The sequence below is a fragment of the Ambystoma mexicanum genome, chromosome 2q, assembly GCF_040938575.1.
Source record: "Ambystoma mexicanum isolate Mex_15411 chromosome 2q, UKY_AmexF1_1, whole genome shotgun sequence".
Taxonomy (NCBI): Eukaryota; Metazoa; Chordata; class Amphibia; order Caudata; family Ambystomatidae; genus Ambystoma; species Ambystoma mexicanum.
The window spans coordinates 187,119,403-187,145,361 of NC_090924.1; positions in this window are offsets into that span (position 1 = coordinate 187,119,403).

Here is a 25,959-nt window from a genome sequence, read left to right on the forward strand (position 1 = left end):
TTGGCAAGAAGCCTTCACAACAGTAGCCATAATCTACCAGAAAGGCGAAACAACCAGTGGATGCCACTAAACTTCATACATTAGAAAGCAATGCACATGGTGGGAATGCAATGATACTTCCATCATTCCGAGGCAGAAATTACCTGCAAATCTTGCAAATTCCTACTTAATATTCTTGAAGCCAAAATTTAGTCATTCATGTACAAAACTACTGTATCTTACTCCCCAGCACCAACCAGTACCCTCGCAAAGGCACAAATAAGGATTTACCTTCCACACTGTCGCCCTAAAGCAAGTTATCATACAGCAGGCATTCAAGAAATGCATTAAAGTATGCATTGGATAATTTTATCCCCAATGAACCCAATGAGCCCACTCAGACAAACAATACGTGTACACAAATGACAGTAGCACTATTTTCCACATGGTACTTAAAAGTGAAAGTACTAAGTATGAGAGTTCAAAACTATCCTCAGTAACCTCTGAAACCACCAAGTAGGCAAATGAGTCACTGCCTCTCTAAGAATATGCATACACATGCTATACATATGTAACTATCACTACGTAAACCCATAGTTGTACAACACCACTTCAGAATGTACACAGATGTGAAAGTAGCAACAGGAGTGCACAAGCTTATAAACCTACCCTACAGGAATGGGACACTGTAAACAGTTAGAATATGCCACCTGGTATGAAACTGCAACCAAAATACTACAATGTTATTTGCAGCATTACAACAACCCAACTCAACCTTCAACAACCACTGTGCTACAAACATATGTTCAAACACATCCAAAGTATGAGCAGTTAAAGTACACCAACAGGTATGTAACTACCATCATAATTCTGCAATAGCACAGTACAATGCCACGATACTTGCAAAATTGTAACGCTTATCTCTGATGCCCTGCAGGAGTGCCTGGTCCAGACTTTTCTGACTCGTTGCCCTCTCACGCTGGTTAATTGTGCACTGAAAAATGCACAGCCAGCCAGTAGAGACTTGAACGAGCTTGACAACATAATGGAAATACTCGTTGGCTCCTAGCCCTGCTCTTCACGTTGCAGCATACACCCTTCAAGATGCTGTATGTTTTATTTTGTTGCCTATAATACAGAGATTCTGGTGTTATGATGACACATCGCCATTATGGACTGGCGCAATGTTTACAAAGAAATGGTTTGCTTAAACCCATTTTGCTTATTCTAGACCCCACCCACTCTCTTCCCCAGCGGTCTGCCAGTGGCTTAACCTCCAGAGGACAGTGAGGCTGGAAGGGACCTGGATGAACTTGCTTCCTCTGGAAAATGGTGTTCGGGGGTCTGGATAACCAAAAGGTAAGTGTATGTATTTAATATTGGTTTCTATTACTTTCTCTCCCTCCTCCCATCTCTCCCCTTCCCTGAGGTAGCTGGCTGGCGCATCACGGCTTTTGCTCAACGCAATGAATTGAGGACCGAAGGCCAAGGTTAGCTGGTAGGTATCCGACTCCAGTTACTTCACTGAAGACTAGTGGTCCAGACCAGCTGCGATGCACTGTATAAGGATGATTAGCAGATAAGTTCTGGTGAGGCGTTATTCTAGATCTTGGCCTCTTTTCAATGTGAAACATAGATTTTATAGACAATGTCTTTGTTGATGCATTGAATATTAATAGTCTCTTTATTTTATCACTTCCAGGCGTAACACAGGCAAGCTGTCTGGACTCAGAGCAGAGCGAAGAAGCTGGAACTTTTATGAAAGTGTGTCCAAGTTAAACCGGGTACGGCAAAGGGTAAGTACATGGTATTTTGGTCTCTTACTATTGTCGTTTTTTGATTTCAGGTTCCCAGGAGCTGTGATTACTGTGGACTGCAAACGAAGGTCCAGAGACACCGGGTTACCAGGATGGGACGCCACAAGTCTACCAAGGTCAAGGTAAGAATCAAGACCGAACACGAAGCAGTAGCCCGCCGGGGCAAGTAGTTCTTCAATTCCGGGTGAGAATGCTGCAAATTCGCGTATGTGCCGATCGCACATGCAAAAGAAACAGGAACGGTAAGCGTAACACTGCTCTGTTTGGAAGCAGAGGAAACACTAAGCACAGGGTGAGGTCCAGGGCATGGATTTAAAGCCGCAGACCACGCCATGTCAGCAGTAGACCACCAAGGATGTCAGATCCATGTATCTATCTGGTGCCATCTTGAGTTCCACAGTGGGTTCCTCTTTGGCAGCCAAGTTGGGATGGGTTGCCGCCTTGTTCCATATATGCCATTGCCAGCTAGCCATCCCACAAACCCACCGTCTCCCTACACTGTCATGGGGGGGGATCCTCCTGGCCCTGACCCATCTGCCTTGTACCTGCACTGGAATCGTGACAAAAACACCAGCAGCAACCAAACGCATAAAGAAACAGTGCTGCAAAAAGGAAGCAGGTAAACATTTACAAAACAACCGCTATACAACGCCAGCCATCCTACCAACATTTAGAAATCATAAACCATTACATTTACTCATACTTCAATCACGGCAGTCTCCGAACGCCCTCGGCAACAGAAATACTTAGTGGGTCCGTGCCTGCTCCTAACCAGCACGCACAGCAGACCCAGACCCTGGGAAGGGGCTGGGGGGCTATCACTGCAGGGCGACCCCCCTTCTGTCCCACCATCACCAAAAAACCAAACAGAGGCCACAGCAAGGCTCGCCATTTAGGTGCTCTCCGCCATTACCATGGCCCCCTGAGCAAGGTGAAGAGTCTCCTGACCCTCACCTACAAAATGCCCATTTTGTTTGAAAATATGGCGCTTACAAGCACCATTGCGCACTCGGCGCGTGTTTTCTCCCCCTGTGCCCGCCCGCTTCCTGGTTCACCTTCTGCCTGCCTCCCGAGTCCCGATTGGCCCAATTTTGAAAAAAAACAAAAAAAACAAACAGAGGCCGCAACAAGGCTCGGCACTAGGTGCTCTCTGCCATTACCAGCGTCCCCCTGAGCAAGGTAAGGAGTCTCCTGACCCTCACCTACAAAATGCCCATTTTGTTAGAAAATATTGCGCTTACAAGCACCATTGCGCACACGGCGCGTGTTTTCTCCCCCTGTGCTTGCCCGCTTCCTGGTTCACCTTCTGCCCCCCTCCCAGGTCCCGATTGGCCCAATTTTGAAAAAAACCAAACAAAACAAACAGAGGCCGCAGCAAGGCTCGGCACTAGATGCTCTCTGCCATTACCAGCGGCCCTCTGAGCAAGGTAAGGAGTCTCCTGACCCTCACCTACAAAATGCCCATTTTGTTTGAAAATATGGCGCTTACAAGCACCATTGCGCACTCGGCGCGTGTTTTCTCCCCCTGTGCCTGCCCGCTTCCTGGTTCAACTTCTGCCCGCCTCCCGAGTCCCGATTGGCCAAATTTAAAAAAACAAAAAAAAACAAACAGAAGCCGCAGCAAGGCTCGGCACTAGGTGCTCTCCCCCATTACCAGCGGACCCCTGAGCAAGGTAAGGAGTCTCCTGACCCTCACCTACAAAATGCCCATTTTGTTTGAAAATATGACGCTTACAGGCACCATTGCATACTCAGCGCGTGTTTTCCCCCCCTGTGCCCGCCCACTTCCTGGTTCACCTTCTGCCCGCCACCCGAGTACCGATTGGCCCAATTTTGAAAAAAAAACAAAAAAAACAAACAGAGGCCGCAGCAAGTCTCGGCAGTAGGTGCTCTCCGCCATTACCAGCGGCCCCCTGAGCAAGGTAAGGTGTCTCCTGACCCTCACCTACAAAATGCCCATTTTGTTTAAAAATATGGCGCTTACAAGCACTATTGCACACTCGGTGCATGTTTTCTCCCCCTGTGCCTGCCCGCTTCCTGGTTCACCTTCTGCCCGCCTCCCAAGTCCCCATTTGCCCAATTTGTAAAAAACAAAAAAAACACAAACAGAGGCCGCAGCAAGGCTCGGCACTAGGTGCTCTTCGCCATTACCAGCGGCCCCCTGAGCAAGATAAGGGGTCTCCTGACCCTCATCTACAAAATGCCCATTTTGTTTGAAAATATGGCGCTTACAAGCACCAATGTGCACTCGGCGCATGTTTTCTCCCCCTGTGCCCGTCCGCTTCCTGGTTCACCTTCTGCCGCCTCCCGAGTCCCGATTGGCCCAATTTTGAAAAAAAACAAACAGAGGCCGCAACAAAGCTCGGCACTAGGTGCTCTCCGCCATTACCAGCGCCCCCCTGAGCAAGGTAAGGCGTCTCCTGACCCTCGCCTACAAAATGCCTATTTTGTTTGAAAATATGGCGCTTACAAGCACCAATGTGCACTCGCCGCATGTTTTCTCCCCCTGTGCCCGCCCGCTTCCTGGTTCACCTTCTACCCTTCACCGAACCCGCCCACTGAGTCCGGATTGGTCCACATACCACATATCAAGGACATCCCAGGGCAGTCCTCTGCCCGGCAGCCCCTGCGGCGAAGGACTCCGAGGCAAAGGGCGGCTCAAACATTGCCGGCTCCAAGACATGTCTGCAGGTGTCCGCATGGGAAGCCAGTGAAGCCAACAGACACCAACAAAAACTGTGAGTGTGGCATGGGTGGGAAGTAGAGCAATTACTCTACTCCAGAAAACCCCTGCCAATCTATATTACCTCCCAATAACATAGACTGCCATAGACTCACACCAGGTACACGCAGAAAGATTTGTAACCACCAGATTGAACTTACTCATGACAGGATCGTAGAAGTTGCCTTACATTACATAGTAACATAGTTGTCAAGACCAACACGCGCCTCATTTAGATAGAATTGTGAATATGGGCCTGCATTGCATCTAGATAGGACTCTGAATGTTAGCATGTCCACGCTGTGAAAGAACTGTGAATTTTAGCATGTCCACACTTAGACAGAATTGTGAATATTGGCCTGCTTTGGACCCAGATAGGACTTTGAATATTAGCACGTCCACACTTAGACAGAAATGTGAATATTAGCATGTCCACACCCAGACAGAATTATGAATATTAGCATGTCCACACTTAGACAGAATTGTGCATATTAGCATGTCCACACTGAGACAGAACTGTGAATTTTAGCATGTCCACACTTAGACAGAATTGTGAATATTGGCCTGCGTTGGACCCAGATAGGACTTAGAATATTAGCACGTCCACACTTAGACAGAATTGTGAATATTAGCATGTCCATACCCAGACAGAATTATGAATATTAGCATGTCCACACTTAGACAGAATTGAGCATATTAGCATGTCCACACTGAGACAGAACTATGAATTTTAGCATGTCCACACTCAGACAGAATTATGAATATTAGCATTTCCACACTTAGACAGAATTGCGAATATTGGCCTGCATTGCATCTAGATAGGACTCTGAATGTTAGCATGTCCACATTTAGACAGAATTGTGAATATTAGCATGTCCACACTTAGACAGAATTGTGAATATTGGCCTGTGTTGGACCCAGATAAGACTTTGAATATTAGCATGTCCACACTTAGACAGAATTGTGAATATTAGCATGTCCACACCCAGACAGAATTATGAATATTAGTTTGTCCACACTTAGACAGAATTGTGCATATTAGCATGTCCACACTGAGACAGAACTGTGAATTTTAGCATGTCCACACTCAGACAGAATTGTGAATATTAAAATGTCCACACTTAGACAGAATTGTGAATATTGGCCTGCGTTGGACCCAGATAAGACTTTGAATATTAGCACGTCCACACTTAGACAGAATTGTGAATATAAGCATGTCCACACTTAGACAGAATTGTGAATATTGGCCTGCGTTGGACCTAGATAGGACTTTGAATATTAGCATGCCCACACTTAGACAGAATTGTGAATATTGGCCTGCGTTGTATCTAGATAGGACTTTGAATTTTAGCATGTCCACACTGAGACAGAATTGTGAATTTTAGCATGTCCACACTCAGACAGAATTATGAATATTAGCATGTGAATATTAGCATGTCCACACTTAGACAGAACTGTGAATATTGGCCTGCGTTGCATCTAGGTAGGACATTGAATATTAGCATGTCCACAATCAGACAGAATTGTGAATATTAGCATGTGAATATTAGCATGTCCACACTTAGACAGAACTGTGAATATTGGCTTGAGTTGCATCTAGATAGGACTTTGAATACCAGCATGTCCACACTCAGACAGAATTGTGAATATTAGCATGTCCACACTTCGACAGAATTGTGAATATTGGCCTGCATTGCATCTGGATGGGACTGTGAATGTTGGCATGCCCACACCTAGATGGAATCCTAAGCATTGGCCTGCGCCGCATCCAGATAGAGTTGTGAGGATCAACAGGTGACACACTTGGATAGAACTGTGAATGTTAGCATGCTTAGGGCCAGGTAACCCACTAACCAATATAAGCTCAAACTCTGCATACTTATCTCACTCAAAAAACTCACACAACCATCTCTCGCACAGCAAGCCGCACGCACTTCACAACACTGCAACAACACATAAGCCGGAGGAACAGCACACGCTGACTGACACCGATCCAATACCCGCACCGAAGCTCAGTATCTGGTGTATACCGAGCTGAAGCTGCCAACAGAACACCACTCCTCTCACTATCCTACTCCCTCTTCACCTTACTAACCCTTCCCACCTTATCATTTGCAGATCCGCCAGAGCGCCTGGGGACCAATTCCGTTGGTGACGGTGCGCGGTACAAATACCTTTAACATTTAACATTTAACATTTCAAGAGCACATCTTAAAAATTGCTGTAACTAATGCAAACATTACTATAAATCATTGTACATCATAGCAGCAAATTTGGAATGTTTTTTTTTATCCAGCATGGATTTTTTTTTCTCCCACAGACACAATGATTATGCAAAGAAACACAGGAACTGCACACATTGCACAGTACACTTGTTCAAAGCATAGTACTTATTTAGTACTAGTTTTAAGGGTCCACAAAGTAAATACATATATGCAATGTTGTGGACTGCAAAGTAACAAAATACCTGCTCTAACATGTTCTTTTCTCTTTCCCCACAGATAATGCAGCAACGAGGACTACAACATTTCACATTCCATACACAAAAAAACAGCACAGGCCCTCCCCAATCCAAACAGTAAGTATGAATTTATTGCTATCATACTTCTCTACAATGTCCGCAGTGCAATGTGTGCACCTATTTCTGCAATGCACATAGCAATGCCACAATTTGCAATGTACACCTATAAAACACTACGCAGCTTGTGCCTACGCCCTACAAGCTTCACTACACCCAGTACAGTGTACAGCTTCCAGCCATGCACTCAATATTGTAGGCCCTGCCACAACTAACTTCAGTCCCAAACATGTTCATGCTGCAAGACACCAAACTGCGTACAATGGCCCAGCCACCCACGTATGCGATCCAGCGCACACGCTGTCTGCCATCGCCCACCGTTGCATCGTAACACACTGCACATATACATGTTCCTTAGGGACTGTAAATGCACATTTTATGTATGTTGCCATCTGTGCATTCAGTGCAGCATGTGTACGGCACCATCATTTCTCCTTATACGCGGTACTAACTTCACCGTTATTACACTACCAACATTAGGAAATGCATTGTACAATCGAAACACGTTGCCGCCTGGATCCTTATTTTTTTCCAGCATCATCTCTGGAAAGAGAAACCTAACTTACCTCTCGTTCAACAGGACAAATGCTCAATGTACAACAGCCTTGAGTGGGAAGTATGATTAGCGCCAAGGGCAGACATTGTATGGAATTGTACAAAAAAAGGAATGATAACTTACAGTGCAGTTGCTCTGCCCATGTGCCCCAGAGGTAGTCTGCAATGTTTCAGTACGCCGTACACTGCAATTTTTATCGTCTACCTAATACAAGCATGGAATTTGCCAAAGTTATATAAGTACAACTTTACATCACATGTGTATTAGGATTAACGTTTATTAGACTGCAGTTCTGTATGCATAATTATGAATTTAGTTTACAGCACACTTTCTCTGTGTGCATTGTATGGATGTTTGTGACGACAGTAATCACGTGCCGTTACAGTGCCATGTCTCCACCATTTCCCGTACATTGGAACTGTGATTGTACTTAGTTTTCTTTCCATTCTTCCCCTGCAATCCAGAAATAAAGGACAAGACGAAAAGGGAACGCAATTCGTGCTGTGAAACAGCACCCCTTATGCTCACTCATGCAATGCAACATTCCCTCTGTTGCCTTTACTATGCCCTTTCTCACAATTACCAGTTCTACGCACCCTCACTGCATTCAAAGTAATAACGGCCAGATGTGCACACAGCAGTCAACTGGCACACACGCTTGGACAGGTCACATGTCAATGTTGCAAGTTTTAGCAAAACAGCTCCTGCATTCTCTGGCAATCCAAGGGGACCCCCATGAGGTTTTTTAAAAACTTGTTTCCTTTCGACACACACACAGACATTGTGCTGTGGGTCTAACAACACTCACCAGCACAGTCATTTTTTAAAAAAAAGGAAACACATGAACGGAGCATCTGGTGGCAACGTTGCAAAGACATTTCGCTTGTGTGGAGCTGTACAAGGACATTATCACCTACAAAACAGAGAGCAAGACAGTGGGTGAACATATGTTGCTACTCATTAACACACAGTAAATGGTCCATGAGGCAACCACCTATTACGACATCCTTCCTGCAAACTCTTGTCCTGTACGCTGCCACTAGTAACGGCTACTTACATCTATTCTTATTCCTGTTTCTTCTTAGATACCTTGCACCTTACTGCGCATGCCACCCCTTCCACTTTCCAATATACGGGTGGTGGACCAAGCATTGCAAGATTGCCATAAGCAATGTGTTTTCCGTTGTTGTTATTTGGGCCAACCGATATGAGCCTGTATTTCCATTTGCGGTTCCGGCAATACGAACCAACCTGCAAATGTTTATGATGTAAGGCATCACAGAAGCAACAACTGCTACCTTCTCTACCTTGAAAATCAAATGCCTGCTTCCACTCGTGCCACCAAAGACCATAAATGATTACTTTTTCCACTTTGCCAAACGACAAAAAAAGTACAGAAGTGCACAGACGGCATTGCACACTGGATTTTGATTGCAAAGTAAAAGAGCGGTGATTGCAGCCACCTTACACGTTCCCGTGATCATTCTGTAGCAAAATAAAGCTCTTGCAACAATTCACAGTGTAAAGTATGGGTATGTTCTGGAACCGTATGCTCTGTGTGCGCATGTCTGCTTTTGCTTTTGTTTATGTTGTTCCTTTCGGAGCTAGGTGCTCACATGACAGAGTGCGCTACGCTTGGCACGTACATAACGAAAATACTTGGAGTGCACACAGTGAGCAATGATTCTCCACAACTCAAGTCAGCTATGCCAGTGACTGTTGCACTGGTCTGTCGTGCCACATCTATAGGTAATGGTAGCGATCCACACATTAGAATTGCACACAATAGGAACGCCAACCGCGTTCGTTGGCCATCTCAAGAAGTACGCAAAAGAAATCTAACAGTCAGATGGCCTGCCGTCCTGTATATAGCAGGACTTATTGGCGTAGATGGTTTTGTCCGGTGCAAATGTATGTGGGTCGGTCTGTACATTATCCTTACTTTAAATGTGTGCTGCTTAGTAACTCGTGTTATGTTGCAGTATCTTTCTTCACTCTCAAAGCACAGAGTATTGTCAGGGGCACACCATACCAAACAGAAATGGTGGCATGTCAGTCCGTGAACGCCAACAAGTCCAATGACGTACACCATATGCAAGTGCAAGCACTGCACACGACCTCCTGTGGTGTACCAACTGCAAAATGTCCTCCACACCCATTCTGAAATGGTGCCACTCCCAACACAATATAATACACTGAATGGAAATATCCTAATATCTTCTGCCCAACTCTCCCCATCCCCAATGGGCTCTGAAGGTAGTCATTTGTGCAGCTACCCGACAATGATTTATATGTGAGTAGCTGTGTAAATGGTCCATATCTTAAAAGTGTGATGGTAAAAAAAATCCTTACATGTACCAATGTCTTACTACACTCCCTGAAGCAATGCTCTTATCACGGCCACGCCATTCCAAAGGGAAATAGTGGCATGTCTCACCACTGCTGCTGTAGGAGGTCTAACAGGTCCTCCACAATGATTCTGCAAACGTGGACACTTACATATTTAAAGGTCTGTGGGATGTTAGAAGGTATGGTTATAATAACTTATCCAAATGAGCTAAGACAAAAGGAATCCACTCTTTATACTTATGTGTGCAATGCACATACCAATAGCACAGTGCTCCCATACATGGCTGCATTATGTTGCGGTGGTTGTGCCCAAGGCCTAGGCTCTTGGGTACATACAGAGGCCTACTGCCTCCGCTCATGCACCCAAAAGCCTAGTCCTTGGGCACACCCACTACAAGGCAATAGAGCCATGCATGGTAACATGTGGCCACGTAGCTTTCCTGACTACAGGTATGTATGGGTATAGTAACGGACCAAAACAATGCAACATTCTCAAACCTACTTCCAACCAGTGGCCAGACTGTTAGCTCCAAGGGCCCTAGCCATTCACACAAGGCACTAGGGGCTTTGCAGGCACAACACAACATAGTACATCGACTGGAAATATCCTCATATTGTCTCCAATGCACTCCCCATCCCCAATGGAGTCTGCCTGCACTCCCCAAAGAGTGATAGTCGCATGTGCAGGCACCCGCCAATGAATTTTATGTGAGTAGCTTTTATGAATGGTCCATATCGCAAAACTGTGATGGTAAATAATCCTCCCACGTGGCAATGTCTTACTGCCCTTCCTGAAGCAAGGCGGTGCCCAAGCCCTAGCCTCTTGGGTAAATGCAGAGGCCTACGGCCTCCGCCCATGCACCCAAAAGCCTAGTCCTTCCCCACAACCACTACACGGCAATGGAAGCATGCATGGGAACATTTGGCCATGCACCATACTTGCCAAACCTACCACTGCCATCGACACCCATACCCACCACCACAACACAATGGAAACCCACAAAGACAACGTAAGCACTGACACACCTAGCCAACAGCATAACACATTGTCAATTTCTTCGCATCCTCCGCAATGCAGTGCCTGTTCCCAAAGGAGCGTCCATGCAGTCGCCACAGAAGGTTGTCGCCTGAGGAGCTACCCGCAAATTGCTGCATTGCTCGCATGCACACCACGCACACCACTGTCTTCTTTGACCTAAACAAATATATAATATTTTCTGCTTTTCACTCCCCCAACCTTTTCATGCCCTCTTTCACCCACCCGATCCTGCAAAGCATGTTTTGCGACCCCTTCCGACGTGGCAAAATTGCTGCAGTGCTCGCGTACACCACTCGCACACAACCATCTTCTTCGACATAAACTTCGACCTAAACAAATATATATTTTCTGCTTTTCACTTCCCCAAACTTTTCATCCCCTCTTTCACCCACCCGATCCTGCACCATGTTTTGAAACCCCTTACAGCGCGGCACTAACCTCCGATACGCAATGGCGGTATTTTCCAAAAACGTTGACGCACAGCATGCTCCCCTCCATCCAACCACCGGCCGCGTCCAATGTTCAACGACATCATGGCGTAATGCAAGCCAATGAGCCTTATGTCAGCGGAGCGAACAGGGAAATAGGTCTGCGTAGCAGAGCCAGATATCACACATTTTTTGAGACACACATTTCAGTTGTTTGCAGCAAAAGTAGTGGCCGGATTTCCACTAAAGACACAAAAGCATGATTTCTGAATCAAGCCACTGCTCCTACAGCAAATTTGGTTAAAATCCATCCAGCCATTCGGCCTGTAGCCGTGCGTGAAGTTTTTCCCCATTCAGTCTATGAAAAAAAAAATGTTTGGGACCCCCCTATAACTTTGCCCCCCCTCCACGAAACCTCACCAAAATTTACAAAAAAATTCTGCAGGCCCCGTATACTTTTTTGGCATAGGTTGGTGAAGATTCGTCCATGGGGGGGGAAAAGTCATAAACCGCCAAAAAGGTGGTCTTCCTATGGGTTTAGCAACTGAACTATAACTACACGCCCGCTAACACGGGCCGTGTTATATTTATAATTGCAAAGGCAGAAATACAATGTGCAAACAGAGAAGAGCAGATAGCATAGCCAATGCATTTCAGGCAGCGAAGTATCCTTCATCAGGGAACAGCTAAATACCAAAGAAATAAAAAGAAACTTAAAAAATAAAGAAAGAAAATTAAATCAGTTTGGGATACTCTACTGATATAGACAAAAAAACAACACAGGGTGTAACATGAAGTACACAGCATGAATCCTTTCTCTCTTGAAAATACAAAATCCACTTCTAGAAGCGAAAGATAGATAAATAAGCTGGATAACACCTCAATACGTCACATTTATGAAAACCATTTCAGTAACAAAAGCCAAGAGTAACGACAAATGACGACAAAAGAGAAAAAGAAAGCATGTGTTTCTTGGGCTAAAAGCAAAATGATGTTATTTCAATATTACATTCTGGTTTTATTTACCTTTTCCTCCCACCTTACGACTGCATCAGCATACTTCTGGCTCTACGTTTGAGTCTGGTGTATAAAAGGGAAGAGATCTGTTGGGGTATTTTGCGAGCCCCAGAGACACAGGACTACCTGGTGACATTCGTGAACACTAGAGGCCTTTTTACTCATGGTAACACATCGTACTACGGATGGGACGGATAATAACTTCTTACACAAAGCAGTAAGACCAACTCAGGAAGTTGGAAAATAACTCTGTTTTATTTTCAATTGTCTAAAACAGGGAGTACAACGGACATCAACGGACGCTGCACAGCATAATCTCAACTCATCTCATAAAAAATCACATTTATATACTAGAAGCTTGTCATATGTGATGTCATCCTACGTGGCAAACTAAGAAAACCTACACGAGATTGTGGTTGGCTCAATGGGAACATCTAAGTATACCTTCTATATGGGATAGGATCATGATTGGGTCTCTATAGTTAGGTGGGCACTCATGCCCTCCCTTAGTGCAAGTCATAGTGCAAGTCATCTTCAACAGTAATTGGAAACACAAAACTTAATTGGCTCTCAAACTATAAGGCTCTTCATTATACAGCCTTCTACAATTGGTTGGCACGCTTGTCCCATTCTGGAACATTCAATTCTCTAGCAGCACGTAAGCTGCTACCCGAGTTTCTGGTGAGTGTACCTGACCGTGTCTCCCCAGCCAATTAGCCCAATATCTCTCATCACTCATGCCGTCTGCCCTTTACATTGTCTTTGAACTTGGCCTTGTAGTAGTGTCTTGCTCCTGTGAATAGAAGGGAGTGTAGGCACTCGCTATCTTCAATCTGGTGCACCATGCTCTCTGTCTATTTTCATCCTCAGCTCACGTGATCAGAGACCGTGAATTTGCTCGTATTATAGCATTTAATAGTCTTTAATGAAGAAACTTGGCACTCATGGTGTTCTCTCTTTGCAAATTAACAAGGGATGCCTCGGCTTCTCATGTATACTGTCCTTCACAAACTGATAACTAGTTCTTGGCTGCTTCCAGTCTTGACATCAAGCCAGACAACCTCTTTGGTCTTGCTTCGAATTCAAGACTATTCTTTGCTGGGAGACACGCGTAGTTTTCAATCTGTCTTCCTTCATGGAGACTTGCTTACTAAAATTGTATCATCGAACGTTCAGAACTCTAAATATACATATGTTGGCGGCACCGCCTGCTGTCTATATAATATGTATAGCCAGCCTTAAGAGTACTTAGTCTACTTGCGTTGCAGCATCTGTACAATTGAAAAACAGCTTGTGTTTTCTGCAGTGGTCTTCACACGTGCAATCTTCATTCCGCACATAAAAGCTTACTCGATTCTTTATTTCGACATCAGCTTCCATATTGGCTATACGTCTTCTCCTTCAACCATTCTTCTCAGTGCATCACGCTCATTTCTTGTGACGTCACCAACCTCTTTCTTCCTTACTTTTCATATTCCTTCGGGGACTGCTTCCATTAGAACATCATCTCTTCAGGGTACATCATATAATTTCTTCTTAATGGATACCTTGTTTGAAAGACCTTCCTCGGAATAGTCACAGTTACTGGTATCAAACTTGGCACAATCTCTGGTTTCCAACACACAGGTAGCAGGGGGGCGGGACTTCCTGTAGAGGCATTTGGCCTCTACATTCTTATTTTGGGATCATGAGCAGCAAGATAAAAAACAGACCTGGTGTGCACTAGGACACAACCTCTGGACCTTAGTGCTACTGCATTGCTGGTATTTTATTGGTAGTGGGGACTTAGAATAGACTTACCAGGTCACCTGGAAACTGCAATATGGGGAATCAGCTCTTTATGATTTGCCCAAGTTCACACTGTATTGGTGTACTTTGCTTTTTACCATTGGTGGTAGTAAAAATACCTCCCGGGCTTTATACTAGTCTATATGTCATCACGAGTAACTAGAACACACAATAAATAGGCAAAAGCTTATCTTATTATTTTCAGGTACTTTATAAGCAATTAGGGTTTATGAGTAATACAATCGACATGTGCAATGTAATGAGTTCATTATGACATTTTCTGCAAAACAGAAATGAAAGCGCACATTGTTATATCATATTTTCTGTTTTTCAATGATAGCAGACTCCACACTTCAGGCCAAAACAGAACTGTGGGCACACTTCACGGTAACTGCCTCCCCCGTGACATTATCCTTGCTCCCACAATAGATTTCAATTACACTTCTAGAGCTGCAGTCCAAAATACTGCTATCTAATGGCCTTAAAACGTATCATTCACTTGGAGCCTTGAGCTTTCAGTTTATATGTATGTATCTGCTTCTTCGACGGTGCAGAAAAACACATGACAATAGCTATCTACGTTTGTAATTGTAAAACGTTACACACACCTTACTTGTACTTAATGCTCACCTAAAGAATGCTTGAAATATTCACAAACGAGACTCAGTGAGGAATAATTTCAGTGTCCCCTTGGTCTCAGCACGACTGTCTCCCCTCATCACATCTTCCTTCCTCTGCAGCAAGACAAACCCAGCAAAAACACTCGCCATATCCTCACACAGCAAATGAAAGTCTATGGGCCTCATTACGAGTAGGGCGGTAAGGGATACCGAGCACTGTTAAGGAGACCGGTGCCGGTAATCCCTTACCGCCCTACTACAAGTTCCCTTAGCGGTACCCTCCTTTAATGCCTGGTTGTACCAGGCGTTATGGACGGGACCCGCTTTGGACTTCAGAGCAAATTGCGGTACCGTTTTTAGCTACTTCCCCATTCCCATTGAGCCCTATGGGGTCTCAAATGGGAATGGGGAATGGTTGTTTCAATGGGGACTTACCGGTCCTACAAAGGTCGGACTACACTGGTAAGTCCCCATTGAACGAGACCGGTGCCGGTACCGTTATTGGAGGCAGTCATGCACTAATAGTGCCATGACTACCTCCAATCTCGGAATGAGGCCCTATGTTTTGTGAGCTCAGTTAGAAAGCAGGCACAAGTTCTGCCTTTGCTGCTGGATTATATTTTGAAGGCAATGAGCACACTGTGGAGGATTGCTAAGAACGAGCCAAGAAGGGATTTGGAATTGTGCAGGTGCATTGATAAGGGGTGCTGGGAGTGGGCGCACGGGACACAAACTGGGTTTTTCCACTATTAACTGGATTTTTCCACTCCATGCCTTCCAAACTTGCTGTCTGTCCTTCGGCCGGGGAATGATTGGCAACCTAAGGAGGGACAGGGATTTTTTTTGCATAAGATGAGATGTATCCAGGGGGTATACAGATAATTGGAACCCCGGGTGAGTAAGTCTCACTAAGAGGGAGGACGCTCCAGTCCAGACCCCATTAGCACGTGTGATCTCTCTGCCTACCTGCCTTGGGACTGGGTAGTGTTGTAGTGGCTGAGATGAAGCTGTCTCCTTCAACTGCACAAACGATGATGTAATCTTTATTTGTAGCTATCCATGTATATGTTTGTCTATGTATAACCACATATTGTTTTTATCCTAAAGAATCATTTGTATGTTTATATTTTGTATGAATAAAAGGGCCTGTAAAGAGCTGATTATATTCCAATTATTAGTAATGTATTATTGCCTCCCTAAGTCTAAGAATATTTGGTCCGTGTAAGCCTGGTAAGTGGTCTTAGTATTATTACACGTGACAGAAAAGCAAAACATTTGGCACTGTGAGCATGGTATTTGTGTTGTTATTGATGCCAAAGAAACCAGGCAAATTTGGAGTTTGGACTCAGAAGGGCAATTCTCTTTGTTTGTATGTTTAGGAAGGGAGTCACTTTTTTTAGGGTATTGTGATAGGGATGTGAAATATTCATTGACACCATAAGTTCCAAATTAGGAAAAAAGGAATCTCTGCATGTGGAGACGGTCTTGAATTGACGATCCCATGGTGGACAAAGAGTCCATATGATAAATTGGCACAGACTTGGGCATGTGGGGTAGGTTTGAGTGAGACTTGGGATACAAGTATAGGAGAGTTGAGCCCGGCTGAGGTGGTGAGCTGCCTGCTACAGGTGCCTGTGGAAAAGGGGCAGCAGTGTTCCGCTTTAGGGCGAAGAGGATGGATTTTGTTCCATGCATTTAGAAAGGTGCATCAACAGAATGTGGAAATGCAGGCAAGTGTCCTGAGATTGGAAAAGGAGCTGGCTGCAGAGAAACTGTCACAGTTTAGACAAACTTCATAAAAGGATACAGCCTTGTAAAGGATACAGTCAGCATCCACTTTCGGGGAGCCCTTTCGCTCTGGGGTATCTTGAACGTGCAGCGAACCAGATTCTTCCGGGACACCTTGCGCGTGATGCTAAACAAGACTTCCCCCCCCAAGAGCGTAGCCTGTAGGAATTTAACTACAACTAACAGGCCAGCAGCTTGAGCGAAAAGGCAGGAGCAGCGACAACAGAGCTAAGGGAGCAAACAAAACAATGATTCAAAAGAGCAACTAAGGCATAGCTCTCAACCTTTTTCGATGCAAAGGCGGGTGAAATCACCCGATTTTGTGTTTGGCGGGTGAGAGGCCCATTGAAATGAATGGGCGTGCACGAGGCTTGGCGGGTGACTCACCTGTTTACAAGGCGGGTGACACCAAAATGCAGCGACCAGCCACCCACAATTACCCTCTCTTACCTGCTTAGCCAGAGAGAAATCCCATAACCTTATGTAAGCCCAACACACCAAGGCAACCAGGTGATGCAGGAAGAAAGTCCCAGTTGGTAGAAGTTAGTGCAAAGATTCACCTAACTCGAACGGCACGAGGGCGCAGCTAGTGTCCAAAAGGCAATCCCAAATTCCATTCAGCAAAGCGTCCCTGAAGTGAAGGTAAGCAATCCAAGTAGTGACCAGTGGAATCAGGAGAGCGTCCGTTTAGTCACTTTGATGCGTGGAGTGATGTTTTTTGTGACAAAATGAAAAGTACCATTGAACAATCCAGAATACGTAGATAATGAAGGGAAATTAGGAAGTCCATGAAGATAGCAGCCAGAGGGGAAAACGGAGCTTAATTGGAAGTTCGGTTTCAGTCACTGGATATTTATCCTAGGGTGTGATGGGGAAGCAAATCCGAAAGCGTCACAACAAACAGGAGCAGGAGAGAGCAATCCGTATACAAAGCCAGGAATTCGATTACCAAAGGGAAAACAGTCGAGGGAGTTGGCGCCAGAAATGGTAAGGGAGGAGACGTACGGAATAGTCCTTAAAGCATGAGCCGGGTCCAGGAGATTTCAGGAAACAGGATAACGAGAATCGGGCACTTAAACTAACTGCTTAGTTTTAGGAGCACCCGTTGCACGGACAAGCTGAGTTAAGTACGATTATCTTTCCCAAGACGTGAGACGCGTTGCCGGCGTGTCACGTGATCGCAAAAAGGGGAAATGCTGGGTAATGTAGTGCGGCGTGTCCGCGACTTGAAAGCAGTCGCCAAGGCAGCTTCCACATGGAAACGGATGACCCTAGTCGTCCGTGTGCAGGAACACGGGGCATGACAGTACCCGTCCGCAAAGAGCGACTACCCCTGCGGGCACGCAATCTTTCCAAAAAAAAGGCACGCATGCACATTTGAGGCCGGTTCCCAAGTTCTATCTTCGGGGCCGTAACCTTTCCAATCAATCAGGTAAGATCGCACTCCGTGACGCAGACGAGTGTCCAGTACAGCATGTACTTCGTATTCGTCTTCCCCCTGCACATTGATGGGAGCAGGAGCAACAGAAAGCCGGGTGCCAGGTACAAAGAGGCGGAGGAGGGAAACATGGAAAACAGGGTGAATCCGCCAATGAGATGGAATGTCCAAACGGATTGCAACAGGATTGAGACAATGCAGTACCTTATAAGGACCTACATAGTGAGGCAAAAGCTTTCGTTTACCCCGAATGTTGAGATGCTTGGTCGAGAGCCAGGCACGATCACCCGGTGCATAGGAGGGGGCAGGTGAACGATGCCTATCCGCTTGTGTCTTTGTCCGGGACTGCGCAGCCAGCAGATGAGACACAATTGAATCGCGTATAGCAACCAATGTGTCTCTCGTAGATTTTGCAGCAGGGATCTGGTCCAATGAAGGTAGGACATGTGGAAGAGTCCTTGGGTGTAAACCATACAAAGCGTAAAACGGGGAACAACCTGTTGAAGAGTGCCGAGAGTTATTATAAGCAAATTCCGCGGTTCCCAGAACGTACAACCAGTCGGTCTGATGTTGCAAGCACAGACAACAAAGGTACTGCTCCATGGTGCCATTGGTGCGTTCGGTTTGTCCGTCTGTTTGAGGGTGGTAGGATGATGAAAGCCATGCATCTATGCCCAAGGAATGGGTAAGGGCTCTCCAGAACCGTGAGGTAAACTGGGTGCCCCGATCGGAAATCATGATTGTAGGAAGACCGAAGAAACGCACCACATGATCAAAGAACAATTTAGCCAACAATGGAGCAGTAGGTAGACCAGAACATGGTATAAATCGTGCCATCTTTGTGAAAACATCCACTACCACAAGTACAGTTGACATCCCCCTGACCAAGGGGAGTTCCACCACGAAATCAAGAGTAACCGTATGCCACGGATGTGGTGGGAGGGGCATTTTCATCAATAGACCGAAAGGTTTCCCAGGTTGTCTCTTGCATTGTATACACACCGCACACTTAGATACGTATGAATCGGAATCTTTCTTCATGCCCGGCCACCAGCACCATCGATGTAACAGGTCATAGGTTTTAAGCTGACCCGGGTGCGCAGCCAACGGGGTATCATGTGCCCATTCCAAGGCCTTCCGTCTGGCTTGGTCATCAGGTAAATACAAAAGCCCATGAACATAAGGAAGACCCGTAACGATTTGGGCATCCAAAGTATTGAGAAAAGAAGCATGGTCTTTGGTCCACTGTCGTACTCGGTCAAGGAGTGAGGTGGAGACCGAACAGACACATACTACAGAACCCGAGGGCAATATAGGCGACACCGAGTCCTGGGTGTCAAAATCGGTACCGACACGGGATAAGGCATCCTCCTTCCCATGTAGAAGGCCGGGGCGATATGTAACCGTGAAATCGAAAAGTGTGAAGAACAAATGCCAACGTATTTGGCGGGCATTGGTACATTTTGCATGTGAAAGAGCTTGGAGGTTCCGATGGTCAGAGTACACCTTTATGGTGTGTCGAGCACCCAGGAGATGGTGTCTCCACTCCTTGAAAGCTGCTCGAATTGCCAGAAACTCTCTCTCCATGACGGTGTAGTTGCGTTCAGCCGGGGACAGTTTTCGGGAGAAACAGGCCACGGGATGCAACTGCTGTGTAGCAGGGCAGGTTTGAGACAGGATGGCCCCCACCGCTATCGCGGAGGCATCAGCCTCCACTATAAAAGGGAGAGAGGAGTTTGGGTGTTGCAGAACACGAGCTGTGGTGAAGGCCTCCTTTAATGCCTCAAAGGCCGACTGGGCTTCGTTGTCCCAAACAAAGGGGACTTTGGGACTAGTGAGACGGGTAAGAGGTGCCACTATTTCAGAGAAGGAGGCAATAAAGCGTCTGTAAAAATTTGAAAAACCCAGAAAAGACAGGAGCGCTTTTACAGAGTCCGGAACCGGCCAGTCCATCACAGCTTTGACTTTGGAAGTGCACATGAGCACCCCTTTTGCCGATATTCGAAACCCTAAGAACTCGACTGAGGCGGCGTAGAACACACATTTCTCTAGCTTAGCATAGAAGGAGTGAGTACGCAAACGCCGCAGCACGGAGCGGACATGTTGAATGTGTTGAGTGAGTGAATCCGAAAATATCAGGATGTCGTCTAAGTAGATCACTACATAACAATCCAGCATGTCTCCAAAGATGTCATTAACGAAGTGCTGAAAAGTGGCTGGGGCGTTACAGAGCCCAAAGGGCATGACACAGTATTCGTAGAGCCCAAACTTCGTCTTAAAAGCAGTTTTCCATTCATCACTGCTTCGCATTCTGACCAAATTATATGCTCCTCTGAGATCTAATTTGGTAAAAATGGTGGAAGATGTCATCTTGTCAAGTAGTTCCGTTATGAGGGGTAGCGGGTACTGGTTTTTGACTGTTATCTTGTTCAAGGCCCTATAATCTACGCAAGGGCGTAGGTCCCCCTCCTTTTTTGGCACAAAAAATATGGGAGAGGCAGCAGGGGACCGGGAAGGTCGAATATGTCCCAGACGCAATGCTTTATCCACATACTCTTTTAGATGTTCCTCTTCCTTAACAGTCAAGGAGTAGACACGACCGTGAGGCACCACTGCCCCAGGCACCAAGTCGATGGGGCAGTCGTAACAACGGTGTGGAGGGAGTTTCTCTGATAGTTCTTTGTCAAAGACATCAGAAAAGTCCTTGTATACCGTCGGCAGTTCGGACGTTGGATCCCTCAGCATGGCATTAATGGAGGGGACATTAGCCACCAAAGCCAAACAAGGAGAAGCAGACGTCATATCCGGGTTTTGAAGACAATGTTGGGTACAAAACACAGAAGAAAAATGCACCGTCTGTTGGATCCAGTCGATTACAGGGTTGTAAGTCCGAAGCCAGGGGAGACCAAGAATGATCCCAAACTGAGGGGCCGAAATAAGGTCAAACACTATATGTTCAGTGTGGCCTTCTGTGGTGGACATGCAAAGCGGGGTTGTCTGTTCCGTTACCCATTCGGATACCAGACGAGAACCGTCTACAGCATGCACCTCCTCAGGTCTAGCCTTAGGAACTACCATTAAACCATGGCATTGAGCCAACTGTATATCCATGTAGTTACCGTTAGCCCCTGAATCAATCATGACTGGATTGGTGAAAGGCTCAACACCAGGGATCACAAAATACATGGCCAGGTAGATGTGTGAGGAGAGAGGACATTGTTCCGAGCCATCCGTTTGGTGACTCATCCTTAGGGCTCAGCTTAAGGACGAGTCTTGGCGTTTCCCGCCGTCTTGATAGGTCGCCTAGCGCATACACGGATGTAGTGGCCTGACTGGCCACAATAGAAACATAGGTTATTAACCATACGCCGTTCACGTTCGGCTTTGGTTAATGGACCTCTGATAGCCCCTATTTGCATCGGTTCGACTTCTCCTGGAGAGGTAGAAGAGGAGGTTTCTGACTTGGCTGGAAGACGAAGATCAGGGATACGCCGTTCGCCACGTCTTTGTCGTAGCCGAGCATCGACCTGTAAAACCAAGTCTACCAGTTCCGGAAAACCGGACGGTAGAGCCGGTACCACTGATAGAGCGTCTTTTAACTCTTCTGAAAGTCCCTTATAGAAGACGGCTGCTTTCTTCTGTTCGGGCCAGGTGTTTCCGCTGCTAACTGATTAAAGCTGTCAGGAACGGAGAATGTAAGGTTTGGAAGCGCTGGAAGCATTGACTTGCGAGCGCTCTAGTCCTCTCTTAAGATGGCGTCCGTACCTGCGCTAGAAGCATTGACTTGCGAGCGCTCTAGTCCTCATTCAATATGGTGTCCGTACCTTTAAATTCTGACTCCTCCCCCAAACCGGCGCGTTGTATCTGTACTCTTCGCTCCGGTACGATTGGAACTTCGTTCTTGGAAATTCCTCCTTGCCGACCATCCTTGCAGCTACCTTGCCTTCCTAGTGCCTGCCTTCTGTGCTTTACTTACTTTCTTCTCTTGGTTACCTGTCTCCTTCAGCTTGCATTTTTGCGAGTGTTTTTCTTTGCCTCTCCTTGTCTGTTCTACGGCTCCGCCTCGCGTGAGCTTCTGTACTACACCTCTTGGTTTCCGCCGAAGCTTATTCAGTTTAGTGGTTCGGTGTTTTCTGCCTTTTGTCTTCTCTGCACTCTCGGTTCTTGTTTACTGAATTACCGCACTTGGCGGGTATAGTTTTACCTTCTGCTTATGGTTACCTATACTTAGCACTGTTATTTACGGACTTTTTCTATCTGTTCTGTCTTCCTTAATGATTTACTTATTGGCTATTTGGGTTCCTGTACCTTTCCTCTGTGTTTCGCCCTAATGTCATCACAGAGCTTAACGGCTCCCTCCACCGGAGTTGGTGGTCAACTTCATTAGCCTTCTACAGCAGCCAGACTTTCTCAACTCCTTATTGGTACCCAACTGGAAACAGGGTTTTTTCTGCCTTCGTGCTTTTTCCCTGATCTAGGTCCGGCCCCCTGGGGGTCCCTGCGGACAGGGTTCTATCTCTGCCACGGTGGCCTCTGGAGGGGCCCGACCCTATTTACACGAAAAGAAAGCCAAGACATCAAAGGACAAGACTCCTGTAAGGAGAAAGGATCGTAAGAAGACGGAGTCGATCCCAAGGGAATCCGCCACTGAAGATTCAGGTGAGGAGGAAGGGGATAAGGCCTCCAATCTTGACAGTATACAACGCCCAAAATCTACCATGGCGTCGCTAGAACAATATCAAGAATTGGTAGCAGCGATGCAGAACCTTACTATGGAGGTCCAGACGTTGAGAACAGAGAACATAGCCCTCCGACAACAGGTTGTGTTACATCGTGATGACAGAGGAGACCTGCCTACAATGCCACTCTCCTTTGGCAAATATGATGGTCACCCGGGAGGGCTGAAGGACTTTCTTGACGCATGTACAGTGTATTTTGCCTTTCGACCCCATGATTATGAGACTGCTAGAGCTAAGGTCGGATTTATCATTGCAAATCTAATGGGTAATGCACTCTCATGGGCTACACCTTTGGTCACTGGAAACGACCCGGTTTTGGGTGACTATGATCGTTTTACGGATGTGTTTAAAGCACGCTTCGACCGACCAGAAGTCTTCTATTCCTCTCTGGAAGCTATCCTAGATGTCAGCCAGGGAAACACGGACGTACAAACCTATCTGTCTCGTTTTCAGAGGCTGGCCGCCAAGGCAGATTGGCCTGATTCCGCTCAGCAAACCATCTATAGACGTGGCCTTCGTGATGAAATCAAGGATGAGCTGGCCAGAGTGGCGAGACCTGCGTCCTTTCAAGACCTGGTTACTTTATCTCTTCAGATTGAGTTCCGTCTACAAGAGAGACGGTTAGAAAGAAGACGAACCAGAGGCGTTCCACAGCCAACCGGCCTCCCCTCTCCTGTTCCTCCACCCACCAGAGCCACCCATTCGCCTGAAGAACCTATGCAGATAGGGGCAGCCCGAGGACCTCTAACTCAAGAAGAAAAGAGAAGAAGAAGAGAGGCTGGACTGTGTATGTATTGTGGCTCCTCAAAGCACTTTTTGAGAGACTGTCCTGAGGTGCCACCTCGAAGACAGGGAAACTTCAACCCCCGATCTACAGCAAGGGAAGTTTCGGGGGAAGTAACAAGCACCCTTGCAACTACACAAGAGCAGTAACCATTCCCGATGACAACAGTCTAATGGTGTTTCGAGTTGAAATCTGGCTGTCTGATGCAGGTCCCACAGAGGTGCTCGCCATGCTTGACTGTGGAGCAGCAGGGAATTTCATTGACTCCATGTGGGCGGCAGAACATTCTGTTTCCACGATATCTAAGGCCACTCCCATTCCGGTGGAAGGGGTGGACGGAAGGCCCTTATCTTCGGGACCTATTACCAAGGAAACCATTCCGTTGAGAATGAGGTTAGGCCATCACGAAGAGTTTCTGGTTTTTGACCAGATCAGAGCAGCTCATTTTCCGTTGGTCATTGGCATTCCTTGGTTGAGGAGGCACAACCCTCAAGTTGATTGGACGGCTAACAAGGTAGTCTTCAATTCTACATTCTGTAAAACACACTGCATGAGCTTGTCCTCAACGTCCAACACTCTAGCAAATGACCGAAACTGTACTCCAGTTCCAATCACAGTGGCATCAGTTCCCATCCATTATCAAGAGTTCTCAGAGGTGTTCCTGGATACTGTTCCCCGTCAACTCCCGCCTCATCGAACAGAAGATTGCGGTATCGACCTGATACCTGAGGCAGTGGTTCCCTTTGGAAGAATGTACCCGTTGTCTCTACCAGAGAGGAAGGCTCTGAGAGAATACCTCGACGCAAATCTTCAAAACGGACTCATCCAGGAGTCCAGATCCTCCTGTGGGGCCTCCTTGTTCTTCATTCCTAAAAAGGACTCCGCAGAGTTACGCCCTTGTATAGACTACAGGGGGCTCAACAAGGTTACGATTAGAGATAGGTATCCTATGCCTTTGATCCGGGACATCTTGGAGGCTGTACATGGAGCGGTGTTCTTTACCAAGCTTGATTTGAGAGGGGCGTACCACCTCTTGAGGATCAAGAAAGGGGACGAGTGGAAGACAGCGTTCCGTACCCCTTTTGGTCTCTTCGAATACCGAGTGATGCCATTTGGTCTTGTGAATGCACCGGCCATTTTCCAAAGATATATGGACAAGATTTTCACCGATATGCTGTTTGTGTCGGTGGTAGTGTACCTGGATGACATCCTCATTTTTTCCAAGACTCTATCGGAGCACAAGTCACTGGTCAGACTAGTCTTACAACGTCTGCAATTCCATCAACTACTAGTAAAACCAGAGAAATGCTCATTTGAAGCTACGTCCGTGTCCTATCTAGGATATATCTTATCCAAAGAAGGGATCAAGATGGACCCCAGTAAAGTGAAGGCTATCAGAGAATGGAGAAATCCTGTCAATATTAAAGAACTCCAAAGCTTCCTAGGATTGGCCAATTTTTATCGAAGGTTCATTCCCAACTTCTCTAACAAGGTACTTCCACTGACCTCTCTGTTGAAAAAAGGAGTCAAGTTCGCATTTGATGAAGGGCCCCAAAGAGCCTTCTGTTTTCTAAAAGAATGTTTTTCCACAGCCCCCATTCTGGTCCAACCGGATCAGAATCGACCCTACATACTGGAAACAGACGCTTCTACAGGGGCAGTGGGAGCAGTTCTGCTTCAAAGGTCAGATGACGACTATGAACATCCACTAGCGTATTACTCCAAAACACTTACTTGTAGTGAACGCAACTACTCTGTGATAGAAAAGGAGCTATTGGCTATCAAGCTGGCCTGTCAGGAGTGGAGACATCTCTTACAAGGTGCTACTCATCCGTTTACTATTAGAACAGATCATCGTAACCTTCGGGTTTTACAACAGTTGGAATGTTCCAACGCCAGGCATGCCAGATGGGCATATTTTTTTTTGCAATATGATTTTTTAATTACATACTTACCAGGTACAGAGAACATGAAGGCTGATGCCTTGTCAAGAAGTCTTGGGGATACCTCTGGCTCCTACATAGGACACGAATTGGTTCTCCCTAATCTCAAAGTATTGGCTTCGACCGTCTCACTTCTTCAAGACCTAATTCCACAGTATCAGATGGGCACTGAGCTTCCGTCAACGGTAATTCAAGATAAGGACGGATTGTATTATCATGAAGGAGCGCTCTATGTTCCTACTAAGAAGCTACAAGATCGGATACTCTCCTGGTGTCATGACACTCCTTTATCTGGACATCCGGGAGTCAGGAAGACATTGGATTTGCTACGGAGGGGCTTTTGGTGGCCAACCTTAAGAAGAGACGTAAGCCAG